Below are 13,572 nucleotides of genomic sequence, written 5' to 3'. Positions count from 1 at the left end.
TTGTGTTGCTTCTTTCACCTGGCGTACTTATTCTGAGATTCATCCACGTTGCTGCATGTATCAGCGGTCATTGTCTTTTAGTCTTCCAGTCTCATAGCATGTTCCCTATTCCAATTGGGCTTCAGCATGTACTTGGCTTCAGCTCCCCCTAATGCTCTGGTTTTCTGTTTTCCTTTTTCTAGAACCTGGGAATTTCCTGTCTTGCTTTAAAATTTTTTTTTAATGGTTATTTTTGAGAGAGAGAGAGACAGAGTGTGAGTGGGGGAGGGGCAGAGAGAGAGGGAGACAGAATCCAAAGCAAGCTCCAAGCTCTGAGCTGTTAGCACAGAGCCTGACGTGGGGCTCGAACTCATGAACCATGATTATGACCTGAGCCAAAGTTGGCAACCAACTGAGCCACCCAGGCAACCCCCAGCTTTTAAAATATTGAAATTGGCAATATATATTTTCCTCAAATTTTTAGGTTATTATCTAGCATTCTAGATTGGATTACTTTTTCTTAACAATGTAGAAAAATGGTTAAAAAGTAACTTCTTTTTTAACAATGTGAAGAAAATTGAAAAGGAACTCTATGTTTTAATAACGGAAAGAAACTACATAGTCAAAGAGGGAGCCTGCCTCTGTGTTGATGTTGTGTCAGCCATTTTAGCAGACTTCTTGTTCCCTGATGCATTCCCTACAAGAGGCACACAAACATAGCTCTGGCAGTGACCCCAAGTTCCCTTGAAGTACTTGCCATAGGCCTAGAATTTAGACTTTGGCCATATCAGAAATATTCCTTAAATACATATGTTTTGCAGAAAAGCAACTTCAAAAATTACAAATACTTTCATGGTAAAGGGAGGAAAATTACCACTTTCCTCTTCTGAGTCAAGAGAAACCCACACCCTCTCTACCACCTCCCACCCCTCCCCCCAAGACAGTTTTTAGTCCCTTTTCCCATTGCTACATACAAAATAAGCTTCAAATTTGAAAGAAGAAAAAATTATGTCTAAGTTCTATTAGAGTCTACCTAACCTAAAACTAATGGAGAATTATTAAATGATAAACACTATTGCTTTAGAATGTATTGAAAGATCCCTACCACTTTCTCTAGCATTTCTCGAATTTCAGAAACATTCTTACTACTCTTTAACTCTTTGATTTAATTACAATCACAACCCCTTGTGGAAGATCATTGGTTTATAATGTTTTTACCTCTATACATCAATGCTAGTAAGTTCAAACTTTATACCAAAATCCAGGTTTGGGGATTATTTGTAACAAAAAGTATGTCCTGTGATTATATTCCTAATATCTGAGTTCAGGATAGCTTATAAATGGATGTAAATTATGTTATTTTCTATGCTTTTTGGTATATTATAAATTGCATAATAATTTTTCATTTAATTTCACATCACTTTCTGCCTTACTTTGGATACATAACCTTCTATCTCTTTTATGGAATTAATATCTTTGTTTTCTGTGCTCCCACAACAGCTGGTACATACTTTCTTACAGCACCTATAACACTTCCATACATTTAAATTTTTTCATGACTATCTCCACTAGATTTTAGATCTTTGAAGACTAAAATCATGTCTTTTTCTTCCCCTGGTCCCTAGACATTCAGTGTTTATTGTATGAGTAATAGCATGAATGAACACATTCCCAAATTTGTTTCAGAAATTATTGAGATGTTTCTCTTCTCAGTAAAACAGAGAGCTTAAATAATATAACAAGTTACTGAGTTTCCTACTAATTGTAGTTTTTCTTTAGTTGTAGGTTTTCTTGGGTTTTTCATTCTTCATAGGGAAAGCAAGCATTTAAAGGAAGTCATACGTATAGTACATGTAAGGATCTTTATCAGTAATTCTACTTGTTAGTAACCAAGGTTTGACCTAGCACTTTTCTTAGAAGAAATATATTTTGAGTCTCTATGCTGGTGATTCCTGAATGCTTGCTGTAACATCCATTTTCTCGTTCCACCTTAGTAACAAAACCCCAAATTTATTCAAGACTAGAATGTGCATAGTTAAAAGACTACAATTCCTGACTTCCCTTGCAGCCACGTATTCTGTCTGACAAAGAAAGCTGAGACATTTTCTTCAAAGACGAGAAATGGGCTCTTCTTTCCTCCCTCCTGCTACCTGGAACATAGATACGATGGTTAAATCTAGCAACCATCTTGAACCAGAATACAAGAGCATACCATAGGAATGGAGGGGTGATGAACTAAAAGGATTTAGGTCCCTTATGACTTTGTAGAAGGTCCAACCCTCTGAAATGCCAACTTCCAAAACTTATAGAGAATGAAAACCTATATAATGCATTATTATTTGTTATTTTTGGTCTTATTCACTGCAGTTGGATCTAACTAGTGTTCTTACCCTTAAACTTTATTTTACATTCATACTCCTTAATTGATTCCCTTGATTTTAGAATATAGAGTCAAAGTAGTTTCATAATAATGTAATTCCTTTAAAATTGATGTTGTTTATTTGGATCTATCATATCTAAAAGGATGGCTGATACAGAGAGCTTGGATGAGAATTTTAGCAATTGTTCTCTTTTCTTTTTTTATTTTTTTAAATGTTTATTTATTTTTGACAGAGAGAGATGGAGTGTGAGCGGGAGAGGGGCAGAGAGCAAGGGAGACACAGAATCCAAAGCAGGCTCCAGGCTCCAGGCTCCGAGCATCAGCACAGAGCCCGAAGCAGGACTTGAACCCACAAGCCATGAGATCATGACCTGAGCCAAAGTCAGATGCTCAACCAGCTGAGCCAGCCAGGTGCCCCAACAATTATTTTCTTAATAACCATGGCTAAAAGGTATACTTTATACTTGTTTTTTAAGTAATCTCTACACCCAATATGAGGCTTGAACTTATAACCCCAAGGTCAGCAGTCTTCATGCGCTACCAACTGAGCCAGCCAGGCACCCCTAAAAGGTGTATTTTGAATACATTTTGGTTTGGTAATTTCACTGAAAGTACACTGCATTTTTTTCCCTACTTTAGGAAAACTGAATTCTTTTCATTCAAATTTTACATTTATTTCTTCCATAGAGCTTTTTTCTACATTCCTTTATTTCAGGATTCTACTGTAGTAATTGGTGAACGAAACTAATACCAAAATTATGAAATTTTTATTTTATAAATTTGGGCTTGTGGTGTGTACTTCCTCCTAAGACTTGTTCCTGCATGTTCTGAAATATTTCCACTAACTGTACAGTGGAAAATCTGTGTATGTGTTACCTTGGGCTAATGTGACTTGTGAGATCTAGTCAAAACATAACTGTTCTCTTGAAATAAATTCAGGGGGGAAGTCTTCCCCCCTGCCACCAAGGTGAAAATTGCAGCAAGTCTCATGACTTTTCTGCTCCCTTAACTTATAATCACTTTAAATCACAAAATTGAGCCTCAGTGTGACATTTATAAAGGAAAGTCTTAGAGAAAAGGAATGTGGTCAGCCCTTTCTCCTTTTCCTATTTACTTTCTTCCCTATGCAGTAGTTACTGTGATGGAATCCCTGAGTTATTGTGCAGAGAGGGAACAGGGAAAAGAGAGCAGAAAGGTCTTATTTGGCTAGAACTACAGTGAGATGACTTTGTACTTGCTGGGATTGGCAGATGTTTAAAACTGATTATTTGTCTTGTGGGAACCTCTGTGAGTTCCTCAGAGACTTATGCTTGATCAGTCAAGCTCTAACTCCTGCAACAACATCTGGGCACATATTCTATTACTCTTGGGGCTGCTCCTTCCTTAGTCGCAGGTTTTTTTGGATATCCACAACATACTGTTCATTCTGTTAGAGCCCAATTGACATATCAGGCAATTCTCTTGGGTAAGAGTCAAAAAAGATCTCTGGGGATGCCTGGGTGGTTCAGTCGGTTAAGCATCTGACTCTTGATTTCAGCTCAGCTCATGATCTCACGGATCGTGAGTTCACACGCCCCAAATCAGGCTCTGCACTGACAGTGCGGAGCCTGCTTGGGATTCTCTCTCTCCCTTTCTCTCTGCCCTTCTCCTGCTCATGCTCTGTCTCTCAAAATAAATAAATAAACAAACTTTAATTTAAAAAAAAGATCTCTGGACTGGCTCTTTCTCTCCTGTGTGGCCCACATCTAGTCTGTGAGAAGCTTTATGCATCATTTGTCCTGAGAAATACTGAGAGAGCTCACTGGTCCCAATGCAATTGGGCATATCCTCTCCCATAACAAAGAACCTGCCAAGCCATCACTTTCCGACCCCCTAGATTTTCCTAGGGTGGGGAGTCAGGTATCAGTCCTTTAGTCCCCATCCTTCCCACTATAGTTCTCTGAATAATCCTATAAGAATCCTCACTCACTAGGCCAGAGGTAAAAGAGAAGGCATTCTCCTCTTCTCTACTTTAGTGAGAGGGGTATAGGATGTACAACATTGCTTTCTCTGAAGAATATCACTTAACAAATGCAATCTCACTTTCCACTGCGTGACTCTTGTGGTTTTTAAGAGCCATCTAACCAGTGGAAATTTGTTTTGAAATTTTCTGCTAGGTGGTCTGGTACTTCACTGTGAAAAATCCCACCTGTCGTATTGGAATGCTTCTTTCAAATTTTCTATGCAACTTCCTGTTACCTTTCTTACAGCTTCAGGATGCAAATAGCCAGTCTTTTCCGGGACATGTTTAACTGAGAGACCTAGCAGTTGTCCAATAAATTATGCTTTAAAAAATAAAATCTTTATTAGAATAACAGGAATAAAAAATGATTTTAAAAAATAATCACATATGCAAAGTCAATACATATATGCATACAAAGTAAATACATATATGCAAAGTAAATACATATATGCAAAGTAAAAGTTGGTATTTTTCTGAGTAACTTTTATCGGTAGTTTATTTGAATGCCTACATCCTCTTCCCCACTCCACCACGAATACTTTCAGACCTAAGAAACCTTCCTTTAACAAACCCTGAATTCTTCATCTCAGAGTTAAAAAAAATCCTTTGGAATACATATTTGGCTGCTCTCTTTAAAGCCAAACACATCTTGGGGCGCCTGGGTGGCTCAGTCGTTGAGAGCCTGACTTCTGCTCGGGTCATGATGACACCACTCATGGGTTTAAGCCCCATACCAGGCTCTGTGCTGACAGCTCAGAGCCTGGAACCTGCTTTGGATTCTGTGTCTCCCTCCCTCTGTGGCCCTACCCTGCTTGTGTTCTGTCTGTCTCTGTCTGTCTCTCTCTCTCTCTCTCAAAAATAAATAAACATAAAAAACACTAAAACAAATAAACACTGTTTCAAAAAGTCAAATACATCTTTAAAAATCAAAAGCCCTCCAAGATATATGTGTACCTACTTCAGTTTGTAGGATAATTCCAATGACTGACTATATTACACAGCTTGGTACTGAATTACATTTCTACATATTTTAACTTTCTCTTATCCAAAAATTTTCCTTCCTTTTTTTTTTTAAATGTTTATTTATTTTTGAAGGAGCAAGAGACAGAGTGTGAACGGGGGAGGGGCAGAGAGAGAGGGAGACACAGAATCCAAAGCAGTCTCCAGGCTCTGAGCTGTCAGCACAGAGCCTGATGCAGGGCTCAAACTCATAAACTGTGAGATCATGACCTGAGCTGAAGTTGGACACTTAACCGACTGAGCCACCCAGGCACCCCCAAAAACTCTCCTTCTGGATGGATAAACAGAAAGAAGAAAAGGGAATATGTAGGCACATAGTAGATTTGTGTCCCTGGCATGATTCCTTGATTACCTTTTTTCCTAATCAGAATAATATATGACATTTCCTTACTCCCAAAACTCTGCCTTTAGAGGGATATTACTTCAAAACCTTCTACTTCCCTCTCGGCCAAATCTTTCTTTTTCTTTTCTTTTCTTTTTTTTAATGTTTATTTAGTTATTTTTGAGAGAGAGAGAGAGAGAGAGAGAGAATTCCAAGCAGGCTCCACGCTGTTAGTGCACAGCCCAATGTGGGACTCAATCTCATGACCAAGGAATCATGACCTGAGCTAAAATCAAGAGCCCAAGGCTTAAGGGACTGAGCCAGCCAGGCACCCCATTGGTCAAAGATGTCTATATCATTTTCATTTGGTCACTTTAATAGTAAATATGTCCATTCATTCATTAAACAAATATTTATTGAGTACTTCTTAAGTAGAAGGCACTATTCTAGGTGCTTAGATATAACAATAAACATGAGACAGAAGTCCAGGATAACTTGTAGGTACTTGTAGAACACACCCCAGTTTAAAAAAAAATAGTATAATATAATGGTAGTATAATATAATGTGCTGATAAATGAAATTAAGAAAAATAAAATTGTGTTAAGTCACTGAAAAAATATATTTTTTTTGAGAGAGAGAGAGAGAGAGAGAGAGAGAGCAAGCAGGGGAGGAGCAGAGAGAGAGGGAGACACAGAATCCAAAGCAGGCTGCAGGCTCTGAGCTGTCAGCACAGAGCCCGATGCGAGGCTCGAACTCACCAACAGTGAGATCATGACCTGAGCCAAAGTCAGACACTCAACCGACTGAGACACCCAGGCGCCCCAAAAATAAAAAAAATTTTAAGTAAAACATTGTAAAGGAACAGGAAGTGCCATTTTAGATAAGGCAGTCAAGAAAGGCCTTTGTGAGGAAGTGTTAGAAAATCTATAATGTTAGGGTCAGTTGATACAAATGGCCTGAGGTGGCAGAGTCCTTGGTGTGCTCTAAGAACAGAAGAGAAGCCAGTATGACTGGAGCCAGTGATTAAAAGGAAAGTGATAGGAGATGAGATTGGGGGAGTGGGAGGGGTAAGCTAGTGGCCAAGATGATAGAAGACCTTTGTAGACCATGGCCCACTTTTAGTATGTACAACTTAGATTTCTTTCTATGTTGGTGGAAAGCCATTTTGAGTAGAGGAGTGACAAGATCAGTTCATGCTTTAAAAATATCAATCTGGGGGCACCGGGGTGGCTCAGTAGGCTAAAAACATTTCTGCTCAGGGCATTATCTTAGGGTAGTGAGATTGAGTCCTGCATCAGGTTCCACATTGAGCATGGAGCCTTCCCGGGATTCTCTCTCTCCCTCTCTCTCTTTAAATAAACTTTAAAAAAGAAAAAAAGGAAAAGTAGTCTAGAAGACCAGATAAAGTTGCCAGTAGCTTGAAATAGAGAGGTATTGGGAGAGGTGGGAAGAGGCGACTAGATTCTGGATATATTTTGGAGATAGAACTAACAGGATTTGCTGATGCCCTGAGAGTTAAAAACCAGTTAGGACTGATTTTAAGAGTTTGATTCAAGCAACTAGATAAATGGTGAGAACATTGAGGAAGGGACAAATGGGATTGAAAGGCTGTACATAATCTAAAGTTCAGTTTTACATTTTAAGTCTGACAACAATTAGCCACCTAGGTGAAGATTTCAACCTTAAAATTAGCTATATGATCTTGGGTACAATCAAGAGACAGACATTTGAGGCTCGTCAACATAAGGTTTTCTTTAAAACAAACAATCTCAAACTTACAGAAAACTTGCAAGTACAGCACAATTTCCTTAGTCATTTGAGTCAATGTTGACTTAATACTGACCCAGTGAAAATGCTGCCCCAATACCCCATCACTCCCAAATACTTTAGTGTGTTCTTCCTAAAAATAAGGGTATTTTCCTACATAACCACAATAAAACCATTGAAATCCAGAAATTAAGGTGACCGTATTACCACCATCTAATCCTAATGACCTTTGTATCAAAAGGATTCGGTTCGGAATCATTTCTTTAGTCTTTTTCATGCTGGAACAATTTCTTAGTCTTACCTTGATTTTCATGACCTTGCTACTCTTCAAGATTACAGGGAAGGGAAAGGAACTGAATGAAAGGAAAGGGAAAGAGAAAGTCATATATGTGGGTTTGCAAAGCCATGAAACTGGCTTGGATCTCTTAGGGAATAAGGACAAATAAAGGAGAACTGAGCCTTGGGGAACCCCAACTTTGGCATTTATTTGTCAAAGAAATGAAGAGGAACCAACAAAGTAGACTGTGAAGAAGGAGCCAAAGAGATAGGGGAAAACCAGAAGAGGGAAGTTTCTTGGAAGCCTTTGAAGACTGACAACTCAGCACTGAATTTAATGATATGAAGGGCAATGGTAGACTTGATGAGAGTATTAGCAGTGGAGTGAGGAGGGCAAAAAGCCTTATTGCAGTGAATTCAAGACAGAATGAAAGATGATTACATGGGAACAGCACATTTACAAAATTTTCTTTTGAGTGTAATCCTGTAAAGAAGATTAAAGAAATGAGGCAGTGGCTAAAGAGGGATGAGAGATCAAGAGAGGGTTCCTTTTATTAAATTAGAGATATTAAATAATATGTCTGTGTTAGTATTAATGATCCCACAGAAAGAGGAAAATTGATACAAGAAAGAGGATAATTTTAGAAGTGAAGTGTTTTTTTTTAATGTTTATTTATTTTGAGAGAGAGCGTGTACAAGCCCAGGAGAGGATGAGAGAGAGGAAGAGAGAATCCCAAGCAAGCTCCAAACTGTCAGAGCAGAGCCCTCAGGGCTCAGTTTCACAAACCATGAGATCATGCCTTGAACCAAAATCCAGAGTCTGACACTTACCCAACTAAGCCACCTGGGTGCCTCTAGAAGTGAAGTTCTTGAATGGACAACAGGGAATAGGTCTCAGAGCACAGAAAAAGGGGTTGGATTCAGATGGCAACAGAAATAGTTCAGCCTTCCTAACAGGAGGAAAGGTAGGATACAGGGAGTGGTTATAATTAGTGGTGAGAAGTTATGAAAGTTCTCTTCTGACTGCCTATTTTGCCTCAGTGAAATAAAAAGCAAAGTCATCAGTTAAGATGGAAAAGAGAGGAAGAGACTGGAGGGGAATGGCATCATCGGGAAGAGTGGGAGAGTCAAATGACTAGGGAAATAGAATGGCTGGACAACATTGAGAACCCACTTGAAACTTGAGGTCACAATTTTAAAGTGAGTCCAGTCAGCATGATATTTTTTTCTCTCTAGTTGATTCGATTGACTAGGTGGGAGGGGACCCTGGGTGGCTCAGTTGGTGAAGCATCCAACTTCAGCTCAGATCATGATCTCAGGGTCATGATCCGCATCAGGCTCTCTGCTGTCAGTCAACACAGAGCCCGCTTCCAATCCTCTGTCCCTGGCTCCCTCTGCCCATCCCCCACTGGTTCTCTCTTTCTCTCTCAAAATAAATAAACTGCAAAAAAAAAAAAAAAAAAACAGATTGAGTAGGTGGGAAGTTGTATTACACCAGGAGTTTTGCCAAGCAAGTACTAATGGAGAGAAGGATGAGGGTGTTGAGGGCATGAGCTATGACTGCTCACAGTACAAATCATCTCATGAAAGAGTTTATAAAATAGTATCCACATAATGTTTAAAATGCATTTTAATAAAAAATTAAAATAATTATAAAGTAATTTCACCATAGTAATGTGTGTGTGTATATATATATAACATATAAAAATATAAATAAAATATTATCTTTTTTTGTTTATTTTTGAAGGAGAGAGAGATAGAGAGTGGGGAAGAGGCAGAGAGAGAGGGAGACACACAGAATCTGAAGCAGGCTCCAGGCTCAAGCTGTCAGCGCAGAGTCCAAGGCAGGACCTGAACTCACAGACCGTGAGATCGTGACCTGAGCTGAAGTTGGACGCCTAACTGACTGAGCCACCAAGGCGCCCCTAAAATATTATCTTCTTAACTATAACTGCCAATCACATTTGGAGACAATATCGTTCATGTGTACAGGAATTACAAGTAATAAATTCAGAAATCGATATCATTGTCATCATCAATATTGTCACTATATAACTATGGCTCTATAATAAATGGCTATTGGCCCTTATCTCAGAACTGAACGCAGTTTAAGAAATACTGAGCCAAACTTTTCCCTTTGGATCCAGGAGGCAATTAACTTAAATGTTTTGGTCCACTTCACCTCTGTTCTGTCCTGAAGCGCCAAGAGTTCAAATAACTATTAGCTCGGTAGTTTTATTATCTCATTCCAAAGATAGCGTAACTAAGCCAATAAGGAAATCCATTGGTACTATGGGAGAATAGTTACATGTATATGACACATGGCTCCACTTCTGATATCCAGATGTGCCTCAGGCCTCAGTCCCTTTTAGAACTGGGTGAGTCAAGGTCTCTGTATGTATGTTCATTCACTCCCTCACTATTAACTGAACAACTGTCTTGTGTTGCGGGATTGGGGGGGGGGATATAAAAATTAATATGCTATGCTTTCTACCCTCAAGAAGTTTTCTCGACACTAGGCCAGATGAGACACGCACACAAAGAATTCTATAAAGCAGTTTGTGATGAGTATTATATTGTTGATACCAATCAAATGCTATAGTTATACAGAGTGATTGTTCAGAACAAAGAAGGCATTAAGGAAGACATGGTGTTTGAAGGGGACTTGAAGCAAGGCAGAATTTTGAAAGGGAGAGAATAGAACAAGAAAGCATTCTAGGCATAAGGAGAGGCATAAGCACAACTGTGTCCAGTAAGGAGGAAGAAATGAGTTGAAAGAATAACATTTGATGGAAAGACCAAAAATCTACTCGGTAGAGTTTAGATAAAGTAGGATCTATTTAAAAAGAATTTCTCACAGATTTAAGAATGAGCAGGAAGTTTATCTGGGCCCCACAAATGTGTGTACACAGAACCTGGAAAGTTAAGAGCCAAGATTAAGCTTTCCTTCATTTCTATTTATAGAAATTTCATTGTCCTCTACTTCTCTCTCTCTCTCTCTCTCTCTCTCTCTCTCTCATCAGTTTGGGGCCTCCAAGAAGTAAATGCCAAGATATGCATGTAGAATTAAAAAAAAAAAAACAAACCCTAGCACTAGTTCCCAACAACATATCCAAGTCTCTGTGATTCATTTCCAGTTTCCTGGAATGGATAATTTGAATAGCACCATTTGGATCAATATCCACCCAGCTACTGTTCGGGAGTATGAGGTTATATGGTACTAACATGGAAACTAGACCTATTTTACATAAGGGGCCGAGGATAATGTGCAGCTTGTTAAGAAGGAGGCTAGGCAGAGGGATAGAGGCATCTCTGTCTTCAAAAATACTCAAGTGGAAATACAAAGATCTGGGTTTGAATCACAAATCTAAAACTATTAACTATGTGATTTTCATAGCTAATAGTTCCTCCCCGTACATGCTGCTGCCTCATCTGTTAAAGGAGGATTAATCATGCTTTACAAGAATTAAGCAATTTAATAAATAAAATAAATACGAAAACACCCTGGAAATTGTAAAGCCCTATACAAAACCAAAGGGCAAAAGGATTAAAGAAAAAACAAGTAGTCCAGATTTGATAAATCAAGGTTGTTTTTTAATAGTGGAATACATGCTGAACTTGAGCAAAGAATATGGAGTCAGAGAATCTTGTAGGAAGCTCTACAAATAATCAGTTTGTAAGGGTGTGGTACCAGTTCATTGCAGGGATGAAAGGTAGCAGAGGTAACTGTACAATAGTAATAGTAGTAATAGAATTAGGATAGAATAGTATTAGAATTAAGACAGTAATGGAATTAAGTAAGTGGATGTGAAAGTAATTTTGAAATTTTATGCAATATGAGCCATCCCATGCAAATTAACTCCTTCAGACTCTGGATAAAGTTTATGAAAAAGGAAAGAGACTACATTTCATTCAGAAATACACTTCTGGAAAGAGAATTGAGCTCCTTGCATAGGAAACTCATCTGAAGAAAAGAAGACTTTTAAAAAATGTTAAAATAATACTTCTGAGCCAGAATTAGCCTCTGGGGATGGGGGAATTTGTTCATGAGAAGTGTAAGTAGATGGCCAAGTATGATCATTTTGATGGGTACCAAAAGATGATCTTGGCCCACAATATATTCCACTGGTCATGCTATGGTGGCTAATGTTTACTCTTTTGAATTAAAGACGCTGAAGGTTTCCATTAAATACATATATTATCTTGGAATAAGTAGCTTGTTATAAGATAGAAGCAGAGGAACCTGCTGATAGGCAGGGAGATTTTTAGGGACACAAACCTTGTCGAAAAAAAAATATCACTTTAAAACTAATCAATTCATCAGACTATCTGTCCTATCACTAGAATGACGAGAAGGAAAAGCAACGTGGGCAGGATAGTTTTGCTGCAGAGGCAAGAGATCACAAATGGCTTCAAGCTGAGATGGACAACTCCCGAGAATTGTTGTACTGTCATGACTCATCTCCCACCCTTCACCCCTGGCTGCTGTGTGTCATCTGAAGCAGAACGTTGGGAAATATTCCAAGAGGATTGCACCTTGAATTTTAGGTTCTTTTACCAGTACAGGGAATTAGAAAGATGGAGTTGTTATGTACTAAGATAGGGAAAATTTCAGGACTAAGTTTGAGGTCAAAGGAATGAGGTTTGAGGAATCAGGAATTAAGTTTTGGATGCATCATTTTAGATGCTTATTAAATAATCAAATATATAACCATATATATATATATATATATATATATACACATGTGTGTGTATATATGTATATATATATATATATGTATATATATATATATATATATGAAGTTATATTTATGAGATTAGAGTTCAATCGGGTGAGAAGTCTGAGCCAGAGATGGAAATTTGGGATTGCCAGTATATAGGGATGATATTTACAACTATGAGAATGAGGGGCACCTGGCTGGCTCAGTTGGAAGAGCATGCAATTCTTGATCTTGGGTTCATGAGTTCAAGCCCCACAGTGGGTGTAGAAATTACTAAAAATAATAAATAAACTTAAAAAAAACAAAACAACAACAAAAACATGAGAATGAGATCACCAAGGCAGGGAAGGGAGACAAAAGAAAAGGAACAAGCCTAAAGCCCCAGAGCAGTTCAACAATTGGAGGCTGAGGAGAAGAGGATGAACTCTCAAAGGAAACTCAGACAAGTGGTTTGTGAAATAGAAGGGAAATCAGGTTAAGTGTGGTGTACAGGGAGCCAAAGCAAGGCAGTGTTTCAAGAAGAAAGGAATTATCAGCTGGTATTGAATGCTGCTGATAGGGTCAAGAAGATAAACAGTAAGTATTCCAATACCGGTCCCAAGTTTCAAGAAAATGAAGGTAACAAAGACTTGTTGACTTTTAAAGTGACAACAATCGAGATGATGGTTTCTAGATGAATATATGGCACTATCTTCAAGGAGATCATAATCAGACCATTCATTGAGTTTGCTACGTTTCAAAATAGTCGCATTTATTGAGGGCCTTTTATGAAAAAGAAAGACCGTGTGCTAATTGTTGGGGAACAAAGATGAATAAGATATGGGTCCTGACTTGAAAAATAACCATTGCTACTATATTCTGAATACATAACTAGGTGTCCAGCACTGTGTGAATCACTTTATACATACTACCTCATTTAGTACTAACAGACGCATGTGCCAGGTATTTTTAGAATCTTTTTTTTAATGAGGAAACTGAGGCACAGACAGTTTAAATAATTTGACCAAGTCACTTAGGCACTAGTAGTAAGCGAAGGAACCAGGTGTGTGTATGTATGTGCATGTTTGTGTGACTTAAAACAGCTATTTATTTAACTCATTGTTT

This window comes from Panthera uncia, chromosome F1, assembly GCF_023721935.1.
Source record: "Panthera uncia isolate 11264 chromosome F1, Puncia_PCG_1.0, whole genome shotgun sequence".
Classification (NCBI taxonomy): domain Eukaryota; kingdom Metazoa; phylum Chordata; class Mammalia; order Carnivora; family Felidae; genus Panthera; species Panthera uncia.
The sequence above is the reverse complement of the archived record's forward strand: the minus strand, read 5'-3'. Positions refer to the sequence as shown.